Source organism: Fukomys damarensis, unplaced genomic scaffold, assembly GCF_012274545.1.
Source record: "Fukomys damarensis isolate Sample0158 unplaced genomic scaffold, DMR_v1.0_HiC HiC_scaffold_4, whole genome shotgun sequence".
In the NCBI taxonomy this organism is placed as follows: Eukaryota; Metazoa; Chordata; class Mammalia; order Rodentia; family Bathyergidae; genus Fukomys; species Fukomys damarensis.
In genome coordinates this window covers 41,195,753-41,200,474 of record NW_022900916.1, presented here as the reverse complement: position 1 = coordinate 41,200,474, position 4,722 = coordinate 41,195,753, and the positions used below count along the sequence as shown (strand labels likewise).

The 4,722-nt window shown below is 36.0% G+C and overlaps 1 pseudogene; it reads right to left on the bottom strand.

Annotated features, from left to right (window-relative positions):
• Positions 1 to 231: 231 nt before the first annotated feature.
• LOC104869975 lies at positions 232 to 1,512 on the bottom strand (annotated as a pseudogene).
• Between the last annotated feature and the right edge of the window lie 3,210 nt (positions 1,513 to 4,722).

The following is a 4,722-nucleotide window of genomic DNA, read 5'->3' as shown; positions in this document are numbered from 1 at the left end:
TGAGCACCTATGCCTCTGCAGAGTGGGTCCAAGGACTGGCCCAATCAGGAGGTTTGAGAATGGGGGGCGAAGCAGGTCGTGGGGGTGTTTCAAGGGCAGTTGTGTGGCTACCTTCCTTACTGGATCTGGTGGCACTCAGTCTGGGAGGTCGCACTCACTGGGTGGTCCGGGCAGGCAGCTGGAGAGACCTCCTGCAGGGTACTTGGGTCCTTACTCTCAAATTTTTTATTTTTAATTGTTGTGCACAGCCATTTCAATCACATCCCTTTTATTCTTGAGACAACAACCCTGACTGCATTTGGCCTTTACATGTTGCAATGCACTACATTGTATTTTCAGCCTTTCTGTTTCTTCCAAAGCCTGCTGATATTGAGAGACTAGATGGTCTGGACTTTCAGATTTTCCATTAATGCTTTCAAGCAAAAACACAGTGTTGGTTTAAGTAAATGATGACAAGTTTCCTTCTTCACGTATTTGTCATTCATTTCTAGGATCTTCTCTTGTAATACTGTGATCTGGTCTGTAAACACATAACACTCTCCTATACCTGTCCTTTTCTTGGGTGACCAGAAGGAGTTCAATTTTCAGTACTTGTAATTGACTGTCTCTGCAGACTTATCAAAGATTTCATGTATCATGGTTTCCTGCATCTTTACATGTGTATCTAGAGAGATGGGCAACCTCGCTGTATCATTCCTTGCATCTATCTCATCTTCCACAATTTCTTCCTTTTTAACAATTAAACTGAGAGCTTGGGTTTGGGTAGCTGCAGCATTGCCCTGGTTACACCTGGATGAGGGACTTTTGGAACTGGTCTGGCCACAAGGCTCAGTGTCATCTACAATCTCACCTGAATGCCACTTTGTTTAATGTGTTTGGCTTCAACATCAAGATCTATGGTGGGTTTAGGAGTACTGCTTTCTTCTAAAATGATGACAACTTCATCATCATCATCATCATCATTTTTAAGAGAATTTTTAAACATTTGATTACTCAATCTTTGATTCTTTGCATTCAAAATTGAGGAACAAGTAGAAGGTCCCCATTTCAGGCTGCTATTCTCATGGTCAGACTGGGGTGAAATACCATGATTATTTAGAAGTCATGTTGGGTAAGAATTTGAATTTCTGAAAGACGTGCTCTTAGGACACCTTTCTTTGTGGTAGAAAAGCTCTGAGTTGGCATGGTTGTCCTGTGTAACAGCTTGGCATTGATCCACGGGATCACATCATGGTATTAGATCCTAAAGTTTTCCTTGATCTTTTCGTAGGTTTTTTCATATGTGGGATATACCAAATCTTCATCTTCAGGTTCTTTTGAAATATCACAATTTCTGAAATGTAGGTCAGGGTTATTGGAGCAATAACATTTTTCTTTAAGTTGATCTATCCCATCTGGTAATTTTCACCACTTTAGGCAGGAATCACACTGAACCCATGCCTGATCAAGATGTTTCTGTATATCTTCAACTGGAAAACTTAGAGGATATTCTGAATTCTTTTTTACTTTTATTTCATTTCAGTGATCATTCCAGTAATCACTAGAGCTGTAATTGTAAACTGCCCTGAGGTGGATCTCACTGGGTGGCTGTGCCACCATCTTGAGAGAGCTACAAAGCCAGGGCCACCTGAGCAGCAATCCTTAGAAGTCCCATTTGACCTAGCTATTCCTCTGCTGGGTATCTTCCCAAAGGAATTAAAGAATCATACCACAGCCATATATGCTAACCCATGTTTATAGCAGCACAGTTTGGAATAGCTAAAACTTGGAAACAGCCCAATTGCCCATCAACTGGAGACTGGATAAAGAAGATACAGTTTTTTAATATATATATATATAACATAGGGAATGACAAACTAGAGATATTTATAGCTAAGTTGATGCACATTGAGGCCATACTCTTAAGTGACATTAATAAGTCACACATGTGTAAAAACCAAATAGTTTCTCTGTTGGGAGAACTGAAAGTGTAAATAAGGGTCAAAATGTGTGATTGATATTGTGCAGTAGGAAGAAAGGGTCTAAAAGAGTAGAGGAAGTGGGAGAGGTAGGGGAAAGATAAAAAGAGAAAAGAAAAAAAAATGTGAAAAAGAAAAACATGGACATAATGTCTTTGTAAACAGGGAAGCATGGAGGACCTGATGGGAGGGCTGGGGAATGGGGAAAAATAAGGACCAAGATACATCATGTAAATGTACAAGATCCCAATGATGAATGTAACTGTATTGTATACCAAAAATGTACCAATAAAGTTAGTAAAATTTAAAATAATTTCACAGAATTTCACTTTAGAGCTTTGTGGAATCTGGAAGATTCCAAAACTGAAGAAAAAAAGAGATACCATATTTCAGTGATAAATGCATACTTATGTTTATAGCAGCACACAATTCATAGTACCTAAATCTTGGAAGGAGTCTGTGTGCCTATCAGATGAATGAATAATGAAATTGTAGAATTTATACAAAATAGAGTATTACTCTGACATAGATAAGACAAATTTAAAATACTTGTAAAAAATGCATGCACCTTGAGACAATAATGTTAAGTGAAATAAATCAGATAACTCAAGTTTAAACTTTGCATGATTTTTCTTATATAAAAAAATCAAAATATAAAAAAAAATTTTTAAATTTTATATTTCTCCAGCTGGGTTCTTTTGACAAGACAGCAGGTTAGTATACCTATCAAAAAAGAGAATTATAAATCAAACAAATTTTAAATGAGTGAGAGGTAATCAGATTTTTGATGTAGAAAAATTTGTAAGTCACACAACAGATGCATTTGTCATATTTTCAAAATGTAAGAGATTATAAAAGATATGTTACTATGTGTTCTGAGAATTTTTATTAATGTAAATTTTGATTCCAGAGAATTCTTAAGAGTGGCAGTAATTCAGGAATTTTTCCATATTATTAATATCAGAAAATTATAATTTTTTTCTCTAAACATATCTTGGTTAGTTAAAATTTCATTATGTGGTAGAGAAGGGATATTAAAACATAAATTATGAGGTTTAAAAGTTCAGAGAAAATTTTCAGGACCTAATTTTTCTTTTTCTTTGTCATTTAGAAAACAGATGAAGTGAAGTTTTCATGAGCCTTTCTACAAATAAAAGTTCATCAAAATAAGATTAGTTAGCAAAATAAACAGGCTAAAAATGCTATCTCTGCCTCTATCCTTTTATAATGATTATGCTTCCTTTAGCTGTTTTATCTATCTCCACACTCATAGATATTCTTTATATTTTTCACTGATGGAAGTGATACCTTCCACTCATGGGCATAGCGTCTGAGAAAGTGAGAGCTCACATTATTGTGAACATTCATAGTATTCTCGATGACTCTACAAATGCAGTTTTCTTTGAGTAGGAAAAGTAGGAGAGGTGATAAACCTCTCTTCCTCTTAGATGAGTCCATGGTGAAATGGCAGAGCCTTATAATGGACTCTCATACAAGCTGAACCAAAATATTCCCTCATCATTCTATTATGCTATATGCTTCCTGATATAGGAAAAAGACGTAGAGTTCAGGTGCAACAAGGTAATCTCACTGATTTTTTTTTCTGTAGCATTGTTCCTAGGACAGTGAAAAATAATATAATTTACTGTGAGGAGGAATCTTAGCAAACCCTTCAGGAGTTTGTATTACAAAAAAAAAAAAAATTACATAGCCTCAGAAAGAACTTGGTAAGTATTTTTAAGTCAGAAACAGCTTGCATTTAGGCATACCTATTAGCTTCTTTTAAAAAATTAAGATATCAAATAGTTATTAAATATTAACTAGATTTTTATAATTATGCATGTGCCCCTTTTAAAAAATAAATTCATATGTTTTTAATAGTGTATCCCCCAAAGATTACTCAGTTTATGGTAACATATAGGCAATATTTTTAATATATCTTGATTTTCAGAAGTTATATTTCATTAATTTTTTTAAGGTTAAGGGGTTTATTTGGCTTACTATTCTTATAGGTTTCACACAAAAGGCAGCAAAGGTAACAAGAGAGAATTACCAGTGTCACCCTGTGGCTTTTATCTTACTCATACTACTTAGGGCAGGAAACACTCATACCTTAATCCTAGTGCCCTTGAACACAGCATTGCTTCATGAATCAATTCCAGAGTCACACTTTCTAGATCAAGCCTGTGGCCACAGGAGGCTTTGAGGGGAAATCCATCCCCATAAACACTGTGCTCCTGGCCACTCAAAGACTCATGTACATTCCTTTATGTAAAAGTCATTTAGTCCATCTCTAAGTGTTGCTGAAGTCCTAAAACTTTCAGCATTGCTGAAAAGTCCAAGTCAAAAGTCACCTCTGAGATTTAAGGCAAACTCTTAAGTACAAGCCCCTATACAATGAAAAGAAAGTCAAACAGTTCCAATGTTCAATGGTACAAGATAATCATTTACATTCCAAAGGTACAAATAGGAGGATACAAAGGAATGGGACCAAAGTAAATCTAAACTCTAGCAGTCTGAACATTGCATTCCACAGTTCCACTTCCAAAATGTGAGGCAATCTGTGACAAGTTGTGAATTCCAAAGGGTTTTGGAATACCCTATAGCATTTCTAGTGGTTGTAGCTACCATGGCTTTTCTCTTGGGCTTGTTCTGCTCCCTTCTTTCAGTTTTCCTCAGATGACCCATGTTCCTAGCTTCTCCAAACTTCTGGAGTTGCCAAAGCACTTTTGGCTTCACCCTCACAATTTCACACATTGCCTTC